At 37.6% G+C, this 22,799-nt stretch overlaps 1 protein-coding gene across 12 annotated transcripts in view; it reads right to left on the bottom strand.

Moving 5' to 3' along the window:
* CHRM2 (cholinergic receptor muscarinic 2) overlaps positions 1 to 22,799 on the bottom strand; it is an 800,456-nt gene that overhangs the window by 632,736 nt on the left and 144,921 nt on the right. For all 12 annotated transcript variants that reach the window (XR_013829691.1, XR_013829692.1, XR_013829693.1 and 9 more), the window contains exon 2: positions 13,817 to 13,906. The gene's annotated coding sequence lies outside the window, so the exon portion shown is untranslated. The remainder of the gene's footprint in view (positions 1 to 13,816; positions 13,907 to 22,799) is intronic.

Here is a 22,799-nt window from a genome sequence, read left to right as displayed (position 1 = left end):
CTTGCTTGGATTACTACAGCATGCTTTAGTTTTTGCCCTGTTGCAATCTATTCTCTACCCAGCAGCCAGAAAGATTTCCTGAATGAAGGAATCAGATGATTTCAATGCCTGCTTAAAAATTAAAACCCTTCATGGCTTCTGGGACCCCTTACCACGGCCTCTCAGGCCCTCCATGATCTGCCATCTCTCCAACTTGAGCCCAAGTCACTCTTCCTCTCACTTTCAATGCTCCAAGTTGTCTTTCTGTGTCTTGAACACACTAAGCTCATTCCTGTCTCAAGGTGTTTGCATTTATCAGACCCTCTGACTGGAATGCCTCCTTTACAGAGCATCACGTGGCTGCTTCTTGTTCAACATTTATGTCTCACTTCAAATATCACCTCCTTGAAGAGGCCTTCTCTGACCACATATCCTTCCCCTCATTATTTCACAAACTACTGCACTTTTATATTTCTTCCGAAAACTTATCAGCATTTGGGATGATACTACCTATGTATCCGTTCACGTGTTTATTGTCTGTCAATTCCAATATATTGTGAGTTCTGTAATAGCAATGATTTTACCTCATTCATCTCTGTATCTCCAGCACCTAGAACAGTGCTTGACATTTAATAGGCACTCAATATGAATGGAATACATGAATAAACTATTCTTCGAAATTTTGTGTTTTTAAGAGCCCATTTTTTTTCTTAAAATGGAATTATGCTGTATACTTGTGTTCCTTAACTGTTGTAACAAATGGCCCCCAAATGGTTCTCACACAGTAAAAGTATATTTTTGCTCATATACAAAACTGAGCTGATAGACAGCTTTACAGTCCCCTTCATCTGGTCATTCAGAAGCCCAGGATAGCAGAGTCTCTGCCATCTTAAATAGGTGGCTTTCCAGGTTGTCCTGAGGTCTCTCTACTTGAGCCAGCCTGACGATAAAGAGTATTAAAAAATAATAATAAATTCCAGTGGATATTGAGGGGAATAAACTTGTAGGCACATGTCACCTCTGCTCATATTTTATTTACTTGAATTCAGGCATACTGCTACACCTACATGCAAGGATTTCTGGGAATGTACTTGCTGCCTGGGCTGACCCTCCCGAGTGAGAACTACCCTGCTGGAATGGGAGCATAGATTATTGCTGGACGGCTAACCACCTCTGCCAGAGTTCCCATTTATAAACTACAGCATCTCCACATTCACCTGCCAGCCAGCTTATTTTTAACATCTTTATTGGAGTATAATTGCTTTACATTCTTGTGTCAGTTGCTGCTGTATAACAAAGTGAATCAGCTATACATATATATATATATCCCCATATGCTCTCCCTCTTGTCTCTCCCTCTCACCCTCCCTATCCTACCCCTCTAGGTGGTAATAAAGCACTAAGCTGATCTCCCTGTGCTATGTGGCTGCTTCCCACTAGCTATCTATTTTACATTTGTTAGTGCATATATGTCCATGCTGCTCTCCCCCTTCATCCCAGGTTACCCCTCCCCCTCCCCACGTCCTCAAGTCCATTCTCTACATCTGTGGCTTTATTCCAGTCCTGCCCCTAGGTTCTTCAGAAAGTTTTTTTTTTTTTTGGATTCGGTATATATGTGTCAGCATATTGTATTTGTTTTTCTCTTTCTTACGTCACTCTGTATGACAGACTCTAGGTCCAGTCACCTCACTACAAATAACTCAATTTCGTTTCTTTTTATGGATGAAGAATATTCTCTTGTATTTATGTGCCACATCTTTATCCATTCATCTGTCGATGGACACTTAGGTTGCTTCCATGTCCTGGCTATTGTAAATAATGCTGCAGTGGACATTGTGGTACATGACTCTTTTTGAATTATGGTTTTCTCAGGGTATATGCCCAGTAGTGGGTTTGATGGGTGGTCATACACTAGTTCTATTTTTAGTTTTTTAAGGAACCTCCATACTGTTCTCCATAGTGGCTGTACCAACTCACATTCCCACCAGCAGTGCAAGAGTGTTCCCTTCTCTCCACACCCTCTCCAGCATATACTGTTGTAGATTTTTTGAGGATGGCCATTCTGACTGGAGTGAGGTGATACCTCATTGTAGTTTTGATTTGCATTTCCCTAATGATTAGTGATGTTAAGCATTCTTACATGTGTTTCTTGGCATTCTGCATATCTTCTTTGGAGAAAAATCTGTTTAGGTCTGCCCATTTTTGGATTGGGTTGTTTTTTTGATATTAAGCTGCTTGTATACTTTGGAGATTAATCCTTTGTCATTTGTTTCATTTGCAAATATTTTCTCCCATTCTGAGGGTTGTCTTTCGCGCTTGTTTATGGTTTCCTTTGCTGTGCAAAGGCTTTTAAGTTTCATTAGATCCCATTTGTTTGTTTTAATTTCCATTTCTCTAGAAGATGGGTCAAAAAGGATCTTGCTGTGATTTATGTCATAGAATGTTCTGCCTATGTTTTCCTCTAAGAGTTTTATAATGTCTGGCCTTATATTTCGGTCTTTAATCCATTTTGAGTTTATCTTTGTGTATGGTGTTAGAGAGTGTTCTAATTTCACTCTTTTACATATAGCAGTCCAGTTTTCCCAGCACCACTTATTGAAGAGGCTGGCTTTTCTCCATTGTATATTCTTCCCTCCTTTATTAAAGATAAGGTGACCATATGTGTGTGAGTATATCTCTGGGCTTTCTATCATGTCCATTGATCTATATTTCTGTTTTTGTGCCAGTACCATACTGTCTTGATCACTGTAGCTTTGTAGTATAGTCTGAAGTCAGGGAGCCTGATTCCTCCAGCTCCGTTTTTCTTTCTCAAGATTCCTTTGGCTATTCGGGGTTTGTGGTGTTTCCATGCAAATTGTGAAATTTTTTGATCTAGTTCTGTGAAAAATGACAGTGGTAGTTTCATAGGGATTGCATTGAATCTGTAGATTGCTTTGGGTAGTAGAGTCATTTGCACAATGTTGATTCTTCCAATCCAAGGGCATGGTATATCTCTCCATCTCTTTGTATCATCTTTAATTTCTTTCATCAGTGTCTTAAAGTTTTCTGCATACAGGTGTTTTATCTCCTTAGGTAGTTTATTCCTAGGTATTTTATTCTTTTTGTTGCAATGGTAAATGGGAGTGTTTCCTTAATTTCTCTTTCAGATTTTTCATCACTAGTGCATAGGAATGCAAGAGATTTCTGTGCATTAATTTTGTATCCTGCTACTTTACCAAATTCATTGATTAGCTCTAGTAGTTTTCTGGTAGCATCTTTAGGATTCTCTATGTATAGTATCATGTCATCTGCAAACAGTGACAGCTTTACTTCTTCTTTTCCGCTTTGGATTCCTTTCATTTCTTTTTCGGCTCTGATGGCTATGGCTAAAACTTCCAAAACTATGTTGAATAAGAGTGGTAAGAGTGGATGACCTTGTCTTGTTCCTGATCTTAGAGGAAATGGTTTCAGTTTTTCACCACTGAGGACGATGTTGGCTGTGGGTTTGTCATATATGGCCTTTATTATGTTGAGGTAAGTTCCCTCTATGCCTACTTTGGAGAGTTTTTATCATAAATGGATGTTGAATTTTGTTAAAAGCTTTTTCTCCATCTGAGATGATCATATGGTTATTATTCTTCAATTTGTTAATATTGTGTATCTCATCGATTGATTTGTGTATATTGAAGAATCCGTGCATTCCTGGAACAAACCGCACCTGATCATGGTGTATGATCCTTTTAATGTGCTGTTGGATTCTGTTTGCTAGTATTTTGTTGAGGATTTTTGCATCTATGTTCATCAGTGATATTGGCTTGTAGTTTTCTTTCTTTGTGACATCTTTGTCTGGTTTTGGTATCAGGATGATGGTGGCCCCACAGAATGAGTTTGGGAGTGTTCCTCCCTCTGCTATATTTTGGAAGAGTTTGAGAAGGATAGGTGTTAGCTCGTCTCTAAATGATAGAATTCGCCTGTGAATCCATCTGGTCCTGAGCTTTGGTTTGCTGGAAGATTTCTAAGCACATTTTCAATTTCAATGCCTGTGATTGGTCTGTTTATATTTTCTATTTCTTCCTCGTTCAGTCTCAGAAGCTTGTGCTTTTCTAAGAATTTAGCCATTTTTTCCAGGTTGTCCATTTTATTGGCATATAGTTGCTTGTAGTAATCTCTCATGATCCTTTGTATTTCTGCAGCATCAGTTGTTACTTCTCCTTTTTCATTTCTAATTCTATTGATTTGAGTTTTCTCCCTTTTTTTCTTAATGAGTCTGGCTAATGGTTTATCAATTTTGTTTATCTTTTCAAAGAAACAGCTTTTAGTTTTATTGATCTTTGCAATCATTTCCTTCATTTGTTTTTTATTTATTTCTGATCTGATCTTTATGATTTCTTTCCTTCTGCTAACTCTGGGGGTTTTTGTTTTTCTCTAATTGCTTTAGGTGTAAGGTTAGGTTTTTTATTTGAGATGTTTCTGGTTTCTTGAGATAGTATTGTATTGCTATAAACTCCCCTTTTACAACTGCTTTTGCTGCATCCCATAGGTTTTGGGATGTCGTGTTTTCATTGCCATTTGTGTCTAGGTATTTTTTGATTTTCTCTTTGATTTCTTCAGTGACCTCTTGGTTTTTTAGTAGTGTATTGTTTAACCTCCATATGTTTGTATTTTTTACAGTTTTATTCCTATAATTGATATCTAGTCTCATAGCATCGTGGTGGTCAGAAAAGATACGTGATACGATTTCAATTTTCTTAAATTTACCAAGGCTTGATTTGTGACCCAAGGTATGATCTATCGTGGAGAATGTTCCATGAGCACTTGAGAAGAAAGTGTATTCTGTTGTTTTTGGATGCAATGTCCTAAAAATATCAATTAAGTCCATCTTGTTTAAGATATCATTTAAAGCTTGTGTTTCCTTATTTACTTTCATTTTGGATGATCTGTCCATTGGTGAAAGTGGGGTGTTAAAGTCCCCTACACTATTGTGTTACTGTCGACTTCCCCTTTTATGGCTGTTAGTATTTGCCTTATGTATTAAGGTGCTCCTATGTTGGGTGCATAAATATTACAAATGTTATATCTTCTTCTTGGATCGATCCCTTGATCATTATGTAGTATCCTTCTTTGTCTCCTATAATAGTGTGTTTTAAAGTCTATTTTGTCTGATATGAGAATTGCTACTCCAGCTTTCTTTTGATTTCCATTTGCATGGAATATCTTTTTCCATCCCCTCACTTTCAGTCTGCATGTGTCCCTAGGTCTGAAGTGGGTCTCTTGTAGACAACATATATACGGGTCTTGTTTTTGTATCCATTCAGCCAGTCTATGTCTTTTGGTGGGAGCATTTAATCCATTTACATTTAAAGTAATTATCAATATGTATGTTACTATTACCATTTTCTTAATTGTTTTGGGTTTGTTATTGTAGGTCTTTTCCTTCGCTGTTTCCTGCCTAGAGAAGTTCCTTTAGCATTTGTTGTAAAGCTGGTTTGGTGGTGCTGAATTCTCTTAGCTTTTGCTTATTTGTAAAGGTTTTAATTTCTCCGTCGAATCTGAATGAGATCCTTGCTGGGTAAAGTAATCTTGGTTGCTGTTTTTTCCCTTTCATCACTTTAAATATGTCCTGCCAGTCCCTTCTGGCTTGCAGAGTTTCTGCTGAAAGATCGGCTTTTAATATTATGGGGATTCCCGTGTATGTTATTTGTTGCTTTTCCCTTGATGCTTTTAATATTTTTTCTTTGTTTAATTTTTGATAGTTTGATTAATATGTGTCTTGGCATGTTTCTCCTTGGATTTATCCTGCATGGGACTCTGTGCTTCCTGGACTTGAATGACTATTTCCTTTCCCATATTAGGGAAGTTTTCAACTATAATCTCTTCAAATATTTTCTCAATCCCTTTCTTTTTCTATTCTTCTGGGACCCCTATAATTTGAATATTGGTGCATTTAATGTTGTCTCAGGAGGTCTCTGAGACTGTCCTCAATTCTTTTTATTCTTTTTTCTTTATTCTGCTGTGTGGTAGTTATTTCCATTATTTTATCTTCCAGGTCACTTATCTGTTCTTCTGCCTCAATTATTTTGCTATTGATTCCTTCTAGAGAATTTTTAATTTTGTTTATTGTGCTGTTCATCATTGTTTGTTTGCTCTTTAGTTTTTCCTGTTCTTTGTTAAACGTTTCTTGTATTTTCTCCATTCTATTTCCAAGATTTTGGATCATCTTTATTATCATTACTCTGAATTCTTTTTCAGGTAGACTGCCTATTTCCTCTGCATTTGTTTCGTCTGGTGGGTTTTTACCTTACTCCTTCATCTGCTGCGTATTTCTCTGTCTTCTTATTTTCCTTAACTTACTGTGTTTGGGGTCTCTTTTTGCAGGCTGCAGTTTCCTAGTTCCTGATGTTTTTGGTGTCTGCCCCCAGTGGGTAACGTTGGTTCAGTGGGTTGTGTAGCCTTCCGGGTGGAGGGGACTGGTGTCTGTGTTCTGGTGGATGAGGCTAGATCTTGTCTGGTGGGAAGGACCATGTCCAGTGGTGTGTTTTGGGGTGTCTATGAACTTAATATGACTTTAGGCAGCCTCTCTGGTAATGGTTGGGGCTGTGTTCCTGTTTTGCTAGTTGTTTGGCATGGGGTGTCCAGCACTAGAGCTTGCTAGTTGTTGAGTGGAGCTGGGTCTTAGCCTTAAGACAGAGATCTCTTGGAGAGTTCCTGCCGATTGATACTACGTGGGCCCGGGAGATCTCTGGTGGTCTAATGTCCTGCACTTGGCTGTCCCACCTTGGAGGCTCAGGACTGACACCCGGCTGGAGCACCAAGACCCTGTCAGCCACACAACTAATTCATGACATGGAAATTGGTGGGAAATTACTGCTACTCTAGAATATGACTGGTGCAGTTCTTAGAATGTAGAGTCAGGATTTGTCTGCATAAAATTCTTCAGTGTAATGCAAATTCCATTGCTGTCTGAAGGAGGAGGCAGTAGGTCTTTGTTCAGGACTTGTCTTGTGTGGCAGCAAGATGAGTAGATCTCCACAACCGCCAGGATCTTAGCTTGTGTAGAGGTCTGAACTGGGTTCACTAGCATATACTGTACAGATGGTCTTAGCACACATTGTTCTCTCAAGGATGCATCCATGAAAATAGCTCCCACTGTAGAAATGTTACCGACCCCCCCCCAAGTCGTGCCCCACCAAGGGTCCACCTGCCTGGTGTCACTGGAGCCAATAGAATGAGACTGAGTTCAGTTCAGAAGCAAAGGAAAGCTTTGTTTTTTGATCAAAGAATGGAGAGGCGTGTGCTCATGCTCTAGAGTATATGCTCTCTGCCGGGCTCCGTGGGTGGGGCTGCTTTATTTGCCCCAGCCAGCTTTAAATGTGGTAGCTATAGAGGTAATGCCACAGAATGAGAATACACATACAAGCAATTTTCAAAAAGTCTACAGCAATTTAAACTTAAAAAAATAAAATAAAAAATGTTTGATATAAATCTTTATCCTTACAACTAATTTTTACATTTTTACCTTTTCTATACCTGGACTCAGGTGCTTTCTAAGTCTCACCTGACTTTGCCTAAAATTCCTTCAGTGCTATGTCCCAGACCCCCAAATTTTATCTTCCATGTTTCATTTTCTGACCAGCTGAGAAGTCATCCATGTGATTCTCTAGGTTCATTCTCTCTCCCACCTCCCCAATGTGGTTTTCTACAACTTTCTCAAGATTTAATCTGGAAAAGTCACAATTTGTACTTAAAATGTTCACAAAATAGCTATAATATATGTATATAAATTATCCAAATGTTTTTTAAAATGTCTATCAGGAAAATGTATAGTTTTATATTACTCTTTTTTATTATCTGCATTTTTAAAATATTCTACATATATTTTATAAGCAAAACCAAAATATACAGTAACTGACTTTCAATCAACTTTAAAGCCCTAGTGTCACCTCTCTCTACTTCCCCTTATGCAATTCACAATGCCTTATTTGAGGTTTTCCTGCTTTTGCTATATTTTTAAAGAAACTTCACTTCTTGAAAGAGAAGAAATTAGCTTCTGAAATTCTGCATCTTGTATCTTCCTTTAATCATGTAACATGCTTGCCTGGCTTTAGTATAAAGAAAGATTTGTTTTAACATCTTTATTGGAGTATGATTGCTTTACAATGGTGTGTTAGTTTCTGCTTTATAACAAAGTGAGTCAGTTATACATATACATATATCCCCATATCTCCTCCCTCTTGCGTCTCCCTCCCACCCTCCCTATCCCACCCCTAAGAAAGGTAGATTTTTATAGCTACAAAATCCAACATAGAATGAGACATTGAACAAGATTTTAGCTTGTCTCTTTATATCACTAATAGGATTTTATCTATACATGAACAATTCAGAAACCTCATTTTAAGTAGCAGTGTCAATCTCCTCTAATTTTCTCAGAACTGCCAAAAAGAAGCAAGACCGGAAAAGCTTACTTAGCTTTTCCCTTTCCCTCCATTTAAGGGATCATGGCTATTACCAAACATTAGGCAATAGAGAGAAAGAAAAAGCCAAAGGATAAATAATCTAACAAGTGGACAATTGGTTTCTGAATGATGAAGGAGGATTTACACTATGTGGCATTTGATATCACATGGTCTTCAAGTTGAACAACTAATTATTGAACAGCTAGAAACTATTTCTCTCTGTCTCTCCCCAGACCTTATAAACAGTAGGCAAATGAGTCCCCAGATTCAAAACTGCATTTGGTCTTAGTTCATCCTCCAAAAATAGGCCTTTGTTACCCTTCCTAAATTGAAGAATCTCAATGTGTAAACAAAAGTAAAATGTCATTCTGATGTCTTTTCAGGTGACCCATAGAGACTGGTTGAACAGTTCAAACCCATGTAGTACAGGGCCCCTTCCACGTTTTAGTACCATGGAGGCAAAAGTACGGCTCCCTCTCCTTGACCTCTTCCCATTCACAGCTCTCCAAACCAAGTCAACATCCTTCCACCCAGAAGTTTTATATATATACACACCCATGCACACTTGCATGGACTTTTTCATATAGCATGACATGACTGGAGTTATTTATGGCCACAGAAGACTAGATCTGGGTGCATTGCCAAGGTTTCCATTCATCAAAATGGCAGCATGATGGTGCTAGGTTAAACCTCTTGCTCATAGTTTAACCCGTTAGAGATCATGGATCCTTAGAGAATCTGATGAAAGCTGTAGATCCTGTCCTCATATCTGTAGTTATGCACACACGCGCGCGCGCACACACACACACACACACACACGCAATGTGATATCCGATTCAGAGTGTTCGCAAACTTCCTTGAGGCCCATAAATCCCCAACTTTAGAATTCTGAATCCCAAATTTAAGAAGCAATAGTTCCAGCTGTGTGACGAAATCAGTGTCAGGCCATAATCTAGTCTCTTCCTTAAGGAACCAACCCCACCACTTTTTTCTTAAATTTCATTTTAGACATTAGATATTTAGACACTTGATTTATCTCATTCTTCCCCTTTCCTGTTTCTCTCAATACCCATGTATGTATTCTTCTCACTGACTCTCTGTTCTCAACGTCTTAATCTCTTTTGCAGTGTTTGTCTCTATCTGTAGCTCTCCTCACCCCCCACCCCACATATACACACAAAGATGGATGTCATTTGTGAGTTCTATCATAAGTCTGATTTAAGAATATGATACTTGTTTTAACACCATAGGCTGCATCTCCAGAATTGCTCTACTCTGTACTCATTCAATTAATTCTAATTTTTCCAGATCATTTACATTCTTTCCATTGTTTTACTCTTGCTGAATAACAATCACTCCATCTGGACTGTCATAGTTTAGTGAATGTGAAGTTCCGAATGTGAAAGTTCTTTACTAACACAAATTAGGTATTTTTTCGGTCTTCACATTGTGGCATGGCATAGCATGCTCCAGTGCACTGACTGCTACTTGAATCCTCAAGCATATTTAAACAGGTCTACCTAAAAGTGACATGTACAATAATACATGAATCAGATTTCCTGTACTGATTTCTTTATTTTCTCTCCCCAGCAATGAAACATCACTGTGTGGTTATGCATGTGGAACTACAGCCTGCACATTTCTATGTAAAATATAAAAAGGAACTTGCTCATGTGCACACATACACACTCACACACACAGACTTGTGATAAGTCTGCAGAAGTGGGAGATTAGAGTGAGTTGAATGACTACAGAAAGGAATTATTGATTCCAGTTGACTAAATCAACATAAAGCATGGGAACTCACCTTAGAACCAAACGAAACTTCATCACTGTAAAGAATATCATCATCCTGTAGTGCCTTCATGGACATTCCTATTCTCTTTCTCTCTCTCTTTCCTTACTCTGTACATCTACATGTGTACAGTGCCCCTCATCCGTAATCTGCATGTCCAATCACCCAGTGGTAACTGTGATTTGACTGTTACTAAGCTAATGTAGTTATAAATCTCATTTTCGTATTAACTGCAACCACACTATTAGATAGCTATTTTTTCCCTGTCTTAGTGATGACTTGGCTGTGCCATATTCCTCTGCCTATGGCCACGGCAGCCCCTCTCCATGGCTATAGCTCTCCACGTGTTGTGGTAACCATTTCTTCCAGTTGCCCCCTCAAGCCTAAGGGAAGTAAAGGAGCTTCTAATTTTGCTAGTCCTAGATGCTTCCTCATTCCCTGTTCAATCTCTCAACCCTGCCTGTTCATCTTCATTAATAAAGAGCCCCTTCATTAAACTCTTCTCATTAACCAAGTTAAAGAAGCACAGGCTTTATTCAACAGCACAAAGGTAAACACTAAGAAAAATGATACATTTAACTAAAAGATGGGTAGAGAAGATAGAGAGGAAGGATAGGAAATGAAGAAATATCCTAATCTTATCATTGCTTCCAGTAAGGAGTCAATGGAGACCATCTAAAACCAAGCATTACAGCTCTTTTATAAAGTTATAGTTCTAACGATCATTTCTTTAACAACAAAAAACGATACACAAAACAAGGCTGGTCAAACAGGCAATTCAGTGAGGTTTTTAAAACAGAAAGAATAGGGACCTCCCTGGTAGTGCAGTGGTTAAGAATCCACCTGCCAATGCAGGGGACACGGATTCGATCCCTGGTCTGGAAAGATCCCACGTGCCGCGGAGCAACTAAGCCCGTGCGCCACAATTACTGAGCCTGTGCTCTAGAGCCCACAAGCCACAACTACTGAAGCCCACACACCTAGAGCCTGTGCTCCGCAACAAGAGAAGCCACCGCAATGAGAAGCCTGTGCACTGCAATGAAGAGTAGCCCCCACTGGCTTCAACTAGACAAAGCCCAGGCACAGCAACGAACACCCAACACAGCCAAAAATAAATAATTTTTTTTAAAAAACAGAATAACTTAATAAGACAAAACTAAGATCAAAAGTATTTGTGATATGAGAATGTATTAAACTTGACAGCATAAAGAGATGTTTATACTGAATTACAAAGCCTTCTGTTAGCCTGTGACAATTACAAGGCCAGCCCAGATTCAGGGATGGGGGAGTGACTTTACTGACAAGAACTGCAGGTCCCATGGTAAATCGTGTGGCCAGAGTCAAAAGGGAACCGCTCTGACCACTGGAGTGGGCCAGGACCACTGCCCCTTCAATCAGCCATGTTACTTATTCTCCAAACTGCTTTCCAAAAGACTGTAAACAATTTACCTTTACCTCAACAATGTATCAGAATTGAGACTTCCCTGATGGCGCAGTGGTTAAGAATCCGCCTGCCAATGCAAAAGACACGAGTTCGAGCCCTGGTCCAGGAAGGTCCTACATGCTGTGGAGCAACTAAGCTCACGAGACAAAACTACTGAGCCTGCGTTCTAGAGCCCACGAGCCACAACTACAGAGCCTGCATGCCACAACTACTGAAGCCCACATGCCCTAGAGACCATGCTCCGCAACAACAGAAACCACTGCAATGAGAATCCTGCACACCACAATGAAGAGTAGCCCCTGCTCTCCGCAACTAGAGAAAAGAAAGCCCACATGCAGCAAGAAAGACCCAACACAGCCAAAAATTAATTAATTTAATTGATTTAATTAACTGATTTAATTAATTAAAAAAAACAAAAAAACAATGTTTCAGAATTTATTTCACCACACAGGCTGTTTTGTTTTCTTTGGAGATTGTTTGGTGTTTTTTTTTTTAATAGGCTTGTATTCCTAATCTTCGCTTACTTCTCTTTTGCACTTTTATTGTAAGGTGTATTTCTAAAAATTTTATCCTTTCACTGATTTCTGAATATTAATTCATGCCTATCTATACTACTAAATTCTCTTATTGTTTGAGTGATTTTTCAGCATGGATTTTTCCAAGCATATGCTCATATGATCAGAGAACAATTTTACATCTCCTTGCCAACTTTTTACCTCAAGTCCAATATCATATCCTGTAGTTTAATTGTGTAAACTACTAACCCCAAAACACAGTTAAATAATAGTGGTGTTAGTGGACACATTTGCTTTATTGCTTAATGAAAATGCTTCTAATATTTCTTAATTTAAAACTTGCTGCGCTTCCCTGGTGGTACAGTGGTTGAGAGTCTGTCTGCCGATGCAGGGGACACGGGTTCATGCCCCGGTCCGGGAAGATCCCACATGCCGCAGAGCGGCTGGGCCCGTGAGCCATGGCCGCTGAGCCTGCGCGTCCGGAGCCTGTGCTCCGCAACGGGAGAGGCCACAACAGTGAGAGGCCTGCATACCGCAAAAAAAAAAAGAAAAAAAAAAAACTTGCTGGCTTTAAGATAAGGATATATTTTATCTTAAAGGCTTTAAAAACCTTTCATACCCAGTAATCTAGTAGTTCCTAAGGTATAGGCCTGTAATGTGGTTTAGAATAATTCATAGATAGCAACTATTAGCAAAAACAATTGGAAAATAATCTGCTTCTTGAAATGAACTCTAAGAAAATAAAGTCAGCTGTATAAAAGAGTTGTATATAAAGATTTTTAGCCCTGTGTATATCATAGTAGGACAATCTAGTGCCATGAACTAGAGGTATGATTCAGTGAACCAGTGTTAATTGTGCCACCAACTAGAGGGAATATGACAGTTATTAAGACATACATTTAAGAAACATATAGTGAGATTATTAAATAAAAAATATAAATTATATTGTTAAGCATAAATATGTAAATGTACATATAGAAAAACATATGAAAACTCATGTAGCTTTAGCTTTAACTAATAGAACTATAATGTTTAATCTTTTTTTGTACTTCTCTGTATTTTAAAACTTTTCTTTAATGAGAATATATTGTTTTTATACTAGAAAGTAAACAGTAAAATTTGTTGAATGCAGGGAATTTGCTATCAATAAGGAGGCCAAGCATAAACTACTCCAACACTCTGAAGTTACTTTAATTTTAGATTTAAGCAAAAGAAGTGCAACCAATTGTTGACAAATGACGTATGCAGTTAATTGTCAGTTAATTAGTTGGGCTTACTTTTTTCAAAATTACTTGGCAAGAGCTGCAACAGAATTAGTCATACTAACCAGATATTTTGGGCATTCATATGCTCAGCTGCAGAGCAAGGCTGTAGAAGGTGATTCTTTTACTCTAGAAACCAGAGCAACAGTTACAATGGGTGCCTGGTTGTGTCCATTTGATTGTAGGCGGAAGAGTGATGTCAAGTCTTCACATTTACATTTTCTTCCCCAAATACGTAAACATACTCTTACTCTTCTTCTTCCTTTCCCACCCTTACACTTTATAATTATCTAATGTAAGCTTCATATTTCTGTTCTGTTTTGCAGTCATATTTATCTTTGAGGGGCAATTAATCATGGCAAGGGAAATGGTGATGCAGGGAAGACTTACCAGACAGAGGGAGTTTCTCACAATTCATTTGAGTCCACTCCTTTTTCTTTTGTCCTCTCTGGGTTTTATTGCCTTTATAGCAGGTTGCACCTATGCAATGAAAATCATTCCATTTAAAGATGGCGTCCAATGGCAGAAGAATGGATAAAGAAGATGTGGTACATATATACAATGGAATATTAGCCATCAAAAGGAACGAAATTGGGTCATTTGTAGAGATGTGGATGGACCTAGAGTCTGTCATACAGAGTGAAGTAAGCCAGAAAGAAAAAAACAAATATTGTATATTAATTCACATATGTAGAATCTAGAAAAATGGTACAGATGAACCTATTTGCAGGGCAAGAATAGAGACGTAGACATATAGAACAGACATGTGGACAAAGTGGGGGAAGGGGAGGGTGGGACTAATTGGGAGATTAGGTTTAACATATATACACCACCGTGTGAAAAACAGATAGCTAGTGGGAACCTGCTGTGTAGCACAGGGAGCTCAGCTCTGCTCTGTGACGACCTAGATGGGTGGGATGGGGTGGGGACTGGGAGGGAGGTCCAAGAAGGAGGGGATATAGGTGTACATATAGCTGATTTACTTCATTGTACAGCAGAAACTAACACAACACTGTAAAACAATTATACTCCAATAAAAAAGTTTAAAAAATAAAATAAAGATGACTAAAAATAATTATTCAATCAAAATATCCTGCTCAAGTGTCTATCACCTTTCAGTTTTGTGTCTGTCATTTTTGTCTTTTATACTAACATCTTTCAAGTTTTTCTCTGATAAAATTTCTAGGTCTTATGCTCCAATTCTCATTTGCACATTGCTTTTCACATTGTCAGCTTGCCTTTCCATTGTTTTTCAACTGAATACTTTTATAAATTAGTCAGAGCTTTACATATTAACAACCTGACAGCTCTTTCTTTGCGTACTATCTCGCTGACATGAATATAACTTTGATTTGATGTTGAAGGACAAATCTGTACCATTGGTGAATTTCCCAATGTACTTCATAACAGGAATATCACTCAAAGGTAGCCATGAAGTTACCCATGCGATTGATTCTGTGTCGGTAGAATTCAGCCACAGACCCAGGCAGGACTAGGATACTTGATAATTATTTTATGAAAACATGTAACATTTAAATGCCATTTACAGCACACTTTCACATTCATACCTTATTCTATCTTTCAAATGACCTTGAGACTGAGGTATCATTGTTGCTAATAGCATATGAGAGCCAAAGAGCCTGAGAAGGAAAGAGGTCGAGTAGCTGCTTTCCAAAGCCAGTCAATTAACAAATGGCAGAAAAGACATTATTTTTCAATCAAATTATCATCATCATGGATGGGCAGTAACACCTGCTCCTGCAAAGTAAACCTATTAAATTTTAATAGCAACAATATGATCCTACTACTGTGTTTATGTTGAAGCAAGGCTACTGACTGGTCTACCGTTAATATATTTTATTCATTCTTGTATCTTGTATATGTGCTGTCTTTGTATAATTGAAACCAACCTATATGCATACATTATTATATACTTCTTTTCCATTTAAATTATAGCATGCTCTTTGCAAACATCATTTTAAAAGTCTCCATAATTGCTCATCTCAATTATTTAACCATCTCCTTAATCATTTAAGCCTTACTGTTAATGATATAACTGCATGTGTGTGTTTCCAGGATCATTTCTATGCATGAGGCATTTCACCTTATTTCCTTAGATAAATTTCTATCAGTGAGTGGAAAAGTACTACTACTTTTTAGGTTTTCAATACACTTCAGAAAACTGCTTTCCAAAGGGCTGTGTGATTTACATTCCCACAGCAGTTTATGAAAACATACTCTTGCAAGTGTCGTTATTCACATTTTTTAAAATTCAGGTAAGTTCATAGTCCAAACATGTTATTTTGTTGTTTCAATTGACATTTTATGACTTGTTACTTAATATTTTCTCATATGTATATAGCATTTTGCCATTTGTATTTTCACTATTTAAGTTGTTTGGTGACTACTTATTTTTTGGAATCTTAGTGTGTCTTAATTTAAGTGCACAATTTATTACGTGTGCCTTGTATGTTTGCTTATCAAACATTTTAACCCTGACTCTGTAATATGTATTATAAATATTCTCCAAATGTGTAGTCTGCTTAACAAATTTGTCTTTTAATTTTGAGCAACAGATTTTTTAAAAAACATTTAATTGTAGTGAAATCTACTACCATTGCCAAGGTAATTCTTTCATTGCTTTTCAAAATAAAAGATGTCCACGCACAGGGTTGATAAATATTTATTTATATTTTTCTGGTCTTTCATGGTTTGGAGTTTTATTAAACCTATTACTTTAAAACTTTCATTGAATATATTCTAGTGCTATTGAAAAAAACTTGCCTTGGTTAATTATTTAATAATTGATATTGATTAATCAACAGTATGGTTTACTGAGTGATACACATGTCTCTCATTGATTTGTGATGTTTAATCATCGCACAATTGTCTTTTATATAAAAGAGTCTCTTTTGGTCCATTTATTTTGTCATTTTTGTTTAGCATAATGCCATTTTTATAGTTTAAATTATTACAGCATACAAAGAATTTAATATCTGAAGAATCTATTCCCTGTTTAATACTTTTATTTCCACATGTTCTTATCTGTTCAACCTTATGGAAAAATGTTCATTCCACACTTATTTACATTTTCAAGATCTAAGAAAATCCATAAAAATAAATCAGTTTGTGAATTACATATTCTTCTCTGTTTGGGAAACCTCTTATATTTCTTAGTAAGTTTTGTAGGATTCTTCATTAGATATTGCTAATATCTGTGACTTTTTTCTCAAAAATATGGGGAAAAATAGACATACTTGCTCTGGGACTCTTCAGTATATTTTATTTTTAAATTTAAAGTCTTTTACCATGAAAGTAATACACAAATTTATTTGAAAAATACAAACTACAAAAAACATTTTTTTTCTCAATCTCACCTACAAATGTGACTACTATTAAGCATTTTTAGGTATCTTACCACAAATTTTCTACATAATGCCTGATGTCTATATACACACAAACCCACATGCACACAGATATACATACATATGTATGTATGTATGTGTATATACATACATATATATGTATATACACATTTTGGAAATATTGCATACAGTGTTTTCATTTTGATTTTTTCATGTTGTATTATGCCTTGGCAATATTTTTATAATTCATTAAACATTTCTATTAGTTGATATTGAGTCGTTTCTTTTTCATTTTTGTGCACATATGTGAGAAATTCATAAATTTTAAATACGGACTAGTTGGGTGAAAGGACAGGTGTTATATTTTTTACATTTTGAAATACTTTACCAATCTACCTTTCAAAGAGGATAGATATGCCAGTTCTGTACCCCAGAAAATAGTGTAGGAAAAATACTCTAGTCCCATATTCTCTACAATAATGTGTATTACAAATATTATATCTAATTATTTAAGTTTGCATTTCTTAACAGGAGTATTTGTATTTCCCCAAGAGTACATTAAAAATTATACATATATCACTTTGAAAATACGCATTTGCTATGCAATGCTTTCTCAGTTCTAGCACAAGAGTATTTTTAGACTGTATGGTTCTCTTATCAATCTAAATTTACTTTAAATTATTACTTTAAGAAACTGGCCATGGTCCCTATAAGCTATTTCATATTTTAATGTTTTTGTGACACCAATATATAATATTAAAAATTAGTAAAAGGTATTTATGAACAATTTAACTTTGTACTTTTATCTTTTATCACCCTTTTGAAAAAGTTTTAATAAAATATTTTTAGAGTAAATCATTAACTTCATACATCATGGACAAGAGTTCCCAAGTTGTCCTGATCTTTTTCTTTTTTAAAAAGAGTGGATGGTAAGAAGCCAGAAGATATGAATACAAACTCTTTGAAAGATGTACAAATCTGCTGGGGTTTTCTCTCAGTGTTAAAATACTTGGTCCTGGCTTTCAGTCATTGTAAGGAAGCTGATGAACAAATGAAGGGCTCCTTACTAAAAGGTTAAAAGTTATGGCCATCCTCAGACAACGAATGCATCCATAAAAGGTTAAAAGTTATGGCCAGCCTCAGACAACGAATGCATCCAAACACCCAGTGGCCAGAGGAGAGGTGGGCCGTAACAGGGAGGGTGACTGCCTTCAGCGAAACACAGCAAACTCGTGACTTATTTTCCCATGCAGTATTTTTATTACTTCAATTTCTACAGAGAAAAAGGAAGAACATGGCTCGTTTGAGTTCAATTATATCATCTCAAAAGGGTGTCTTAGGTGGTTTCGATGTTTATGAAATAATGATTAAATTTTGTCTTTGTTTAAGCTACCATAACAAAATACCACAGACCAGTTGGCTTAAACAACAAAAATGTATATTCTCACAGTTCTAGGAGACTACAAGTCCAAGATCAAGATGCCAGCGTGCCAAATGCCAAGGTGCCAGTTTCTGGTGAGGATTTTCTTCCTGACTTGTAAACAGCCAACTTCTCTTTTTTGTCCTCACATGGTGAGGAGAGAGACAGAAAATTCTCTGGTATATCCTCTTATAGGGGCACCAATCCCATCATAAGGACCCTACCCCATGACCTCATCCAAACCTGATTATCTCCCAAAGCCTCGCTCTCCAAAATCTATCAAGCAAATTGGGGAAGAGGGGAGGACACAATTCAGTCTATAGCATTCTGGACCCTGATCTCCCAAAATTCATGTCCTTCTCACATGCAAAACACATTTACTCCAACCCAACAGCCCAAAAGTCTTAATTTGTTCCAACATCAACTCTCAAGTCTAATGTCTAAAATCTTATCTAAATATCATCTAAGTCAAACATGTGGAGATTAAAGGTACAATTGATCCTGAGGCAAAATATATCTCTAGCTGTGAACTACTAAAAGCAGGCAAGTTATGTGCTTCCAAAATACAATGACGGCAAGTTGTGCATTTCTAAGAATTTGTCCATTTCTTCAATGTTGTCCATTTTACTGGCATAGAGTTGCTTCTAGTAATCTCTCATGGTCTTTTGTATTTCTGCAGTGTCAGTTGTTACTTCTCCTTTTTCATTTCTAATTCTATTGATTTGAGTATTCTCCCTTTTTTTCTTGATGAGTCTGGCTAATGGTTTATCAATTTTGTTTATCTTCTCAAAGAACCAGCTTTTAGTTTTATTGATCTTTGCTATTGTTTCCTTCATTTCTTTTTCATTTATTTCTGACCTGATTTTTATGATTTCTTTCCTTCTGCTAACTTTGGGGTTTTTTTGTTCTTCTTTCTCTACTTGCTTTAGGTGCAAGGTTAGGTTGTTTATTCGAGATGTTTCCTGTTTTTTAAGGTAGGATTGTATTGCTATAAACTTCCTCTTAGAACTGCTTTTGCTACATCCCATAGGTTTTGGGTCGTCGTGTCTCCATTGTCATTTGTTTCTAGGTATTTTTTGATTTTCTCTTTGATTTCTTCAGTGATCACTTCGTTATTAAGTAGTGTATTGTTTAGCCTCCATGTGTTTGTATTTTTTACAGATCTTTTCCTGTAATTGATATCTAGTCTCATAGCGTTGTGGTCGGAAAAGGTACTTGATACTGCTGGAGAGGGTGTGGAGAGAAGGGAACACTCTTGCACTGCTGGTGGGAATGTGAGTTGGTACAGCCACTATGGAGAACAGTATGGAGGTTCCTTAAAAAACTACAAATAGAACTACCATATGACCCAGCAATCCCACTACTGGGCATATACCCTGAGAAAACCATAATTCAAAATGACTCATGTACCAAAATGTTCATTGCAGCTCTATTTACAATAGCCAGGAGATGGAAACAACCTAAGTGTCCATCATCGGATGAATGGATAAAGAAGATGTGGCACATATATACAATGGAATATTACTCAGCCATAAAAAGAAACGAAATTGAGCTATTTGTAATGAGGTGGATAGACCCAGAGTCTGTCATACAGAGTGAAGTAAGTCAGAAAGAGAAAGACAAATACTGTATGCTAACACATATATATGGAATTTAAGAAAAAAAAATGTCATGAAGAACCTAGGGGTAAGACAGGAATAAAGACACAGACCTACTAGAGAATGGACTTGAGGATATGGGGAGGGGGAAGGGTAAGCTGTGACAAAGTGAGAGAGTGGCATGGACATATATACACTACCAAACGTAAAATAGATAGCTAGTGGGAAGCAGCCGCATAGCACAGGGAGATCAGCTCGGTGCTTTGTGACCACCTAGAGGGGTGGGATAGGGAGGGAGGGAGACGCAAGAGGGAAGAGATATGGGAACATATGTATATGTATAACTGATTCACTTTGTTATAAAGCAGAAACTAACACACCATTGTAAAGCAATTATATTCCAATAAAGATGTTAAAAAAAATACAATGATGGAACGAACATATGATAGATATTTCCACTCAAAAAGGGAGCAATCAGGGTCTTCCCTGGTGGTGCAGTGGTTAAGAATCTGCCTGCCAATGCAGGGGACATGGGTTTGATCCCTGGTCCGGGAAGATCCCACATGGTGCAGAACAACTAAGCCCGTGCGCCACAACTACTGAGCCTGCGCTCTAGAGCCCATGAGCCACAACTACTGAGTCCACGTGCCACAACTACTGAAGCCCGCACACCTAGAGCCTGTGTTCTGCAACAAGAGAAGCCACCACAATGAGAAGCCCACACACCGCAATGAAGAGTAGCCCCCGCTCGCCCCAACTAGAGAAAGCCTGCATGCAGCAACAAAGACCAAATACAGCCAAAAATAAATAAATAATTTTTTTTTAAAAAGGGGGAGCAATCAGAAGGAACAAAGAGGTGATGGGCCCCAAGCAAGTTCAAACATAGCAAGGCAAATTCCATTAGATCTTAAGGTTTGAATATAATCCTCTTTGGCTCCATGTCTTGTCTTCTGGCCCCACTGGGGTGGCAGCGTCACCCCCACGGATCCAGTACCAAAAATCTGTATTAGTGAAGGTTTCCAGAGAAAGAGAACCTGTAGGATATCTATATCTATATCTATATATGTATAAGTCAGCCAGATGGAGACCCAGGCGAGTTCATGGTATAGTTATAGTTCAAGTCCTAGTCCAAGTCCAAATGCCTGAGAACTGGGAAAGTCAACAGTGCTCAGTCTCAAAGTTGTCAGGCTCAAAATCCAAGAAGAGGCAATTTTTCAGTTCAAGTCCAAAAGCAGGAAAAGACCAATGTCCCAGCTTACACTGTCAGGCAGACTTTTATTCTGGCTTTTTGTTCTACTCAGGTAATCAACTGATTAGATGAGGCCCACACACATTAGAGAGAACAATAGGCTTTACTCAGTCTACCAATTCAGATATTAGTATCATCCAGATACACCCTACAAAGACATACTCAGAATAATGGGTGGCCAAATGTCTGGGCACCCCACGGCCCAGTCAAGTTAACACATAAAATTAATCATCACAATGCTCTCCTTGATTTGTGGATTTCCTCTGACTACAAAGAGTGAATTCAGACAAGTATTATGTCTATTTGATGAAATTCACTTTATAAATGCCTGGCTCTGGTTCATACCTTCTGTCTTCGTGAACAGCATAATCTGCTTGCCAGGGGTAAGATGCTCAACATATGGATGTTTTAAAATCTCTAGCAAAATGTTTTAATTTTATGCCCGGAGAAACAGCTGTAATTTGGTAGTTTATACCAGTGTTATGGGAAAATGTTACATAAGTTGATATTTCAGGTAAACATTCCCATCTTTTTATTGACCTTCGAAGGAAAAATTTCTCCTCTACCCTCTTTAGGTCTCTGATTGGGCCTAAGAATTAAACTGACATAAGACAGATTAACAGGAGAAAAGCAAAGAAATTTTATTTAGTGATTTTTACATGTCCATGGGAGACTTCACAAGAAAGATGAAGACCCAAAGAAACAGAGCTGAACACTTACATACTAGGTGAGACAAAGAGTGGTAAACAATGAAAAGGTGACAAGAAGAAGGGTTCGGGCTGGGCAGTTAGTTGTGGAAAAGTAACTAGGAAGATTAGGGTTAGTTTAATAAGGTCTGTTTCTATAGATTTCTCTACCTGACTCCCTGTCTCTGCTGATGAGAATGTTTTCCTTCCTCCTGGTACAGGTTGAGTACCTGCTTTTAAGAAGAAAAAGGAAGGTCAAAGTGCCCCTCTTGCATCTGCTGTTTTTCAAAATAATCAATATATGAGAATAGCATATCTTGGCATGGCTTGATGTAAACCCCTACAATTTCTATCAATACCTATCCACAAAAGAAAGCTCAACTACAGGGCTTCCCTGGTGGCACAGTGGTTGAGAGTCCGCCTGCCGATGCAGGGGACACGGGTTCGTGCCCCAGTCCGGGAAAATCCCACATGCAGTGGAGTGGCTGGGCCCGTGAGCCATGGCCACTGAGCCTGCGCATCCGGAGCCTGTGCTCCGCAATGGGAGAGGCCACAACAATGAGAGGCCCGCGTACCGCAATAAAAAAAAAAAAAAAAAAGAAAGCTCAACTACAAAACATCATTAAAATCAAAATTCACCGGTTTACAACATTAAGTCAAATATTAAACTGAGAATATTAATCACTTTATACTAGAAATGGTAGCAGTTTGGTGTTGTGGCTTTCCACAGATCTGTCCTAGGAATCAGACAATCTGGGTTCAAAATAGTGTCCTTGAAAAAGTTCCTTGCCTTATCTGATCTCACCTTCCTTGACTCTGAAATGGAGATAAGGCTGTTCTGAGAAGTAAATGAGACAATGTATAGGAAAGCCTTTTGTACATTCTGTTTTTAAAAATGCATTATTATAAAGTTTTAAGGATATTTTATTTTATAGAAGTTTTGAAATTATCTTGCAAAGTTTTTGTGTTTCTAATGTCCTTATTTACCATTTGTTGTTCTCCTTGTATATACAGATTAGATAATTTCCCAACACAGCTGCAAGTCTCTGTCAAAG

Source organism: Stenella coeruleoalba, assembly GCF_951394435.1.
Source record: "Stenella coeruleoalba genome assembly, chromosome: 9".
Taxonomy (NCBI): Eukaryota; Metazoa; Chordata; class Mammalia; order Artiodactyla; family Delphinidae; genus Stenella; species Stenella coeruleoalba.
The sequence above is the reverse complement of the archived record's forward strand: the minus strand, read 5'-3'. Positions and strand labels throughout refer to the sequence as shown.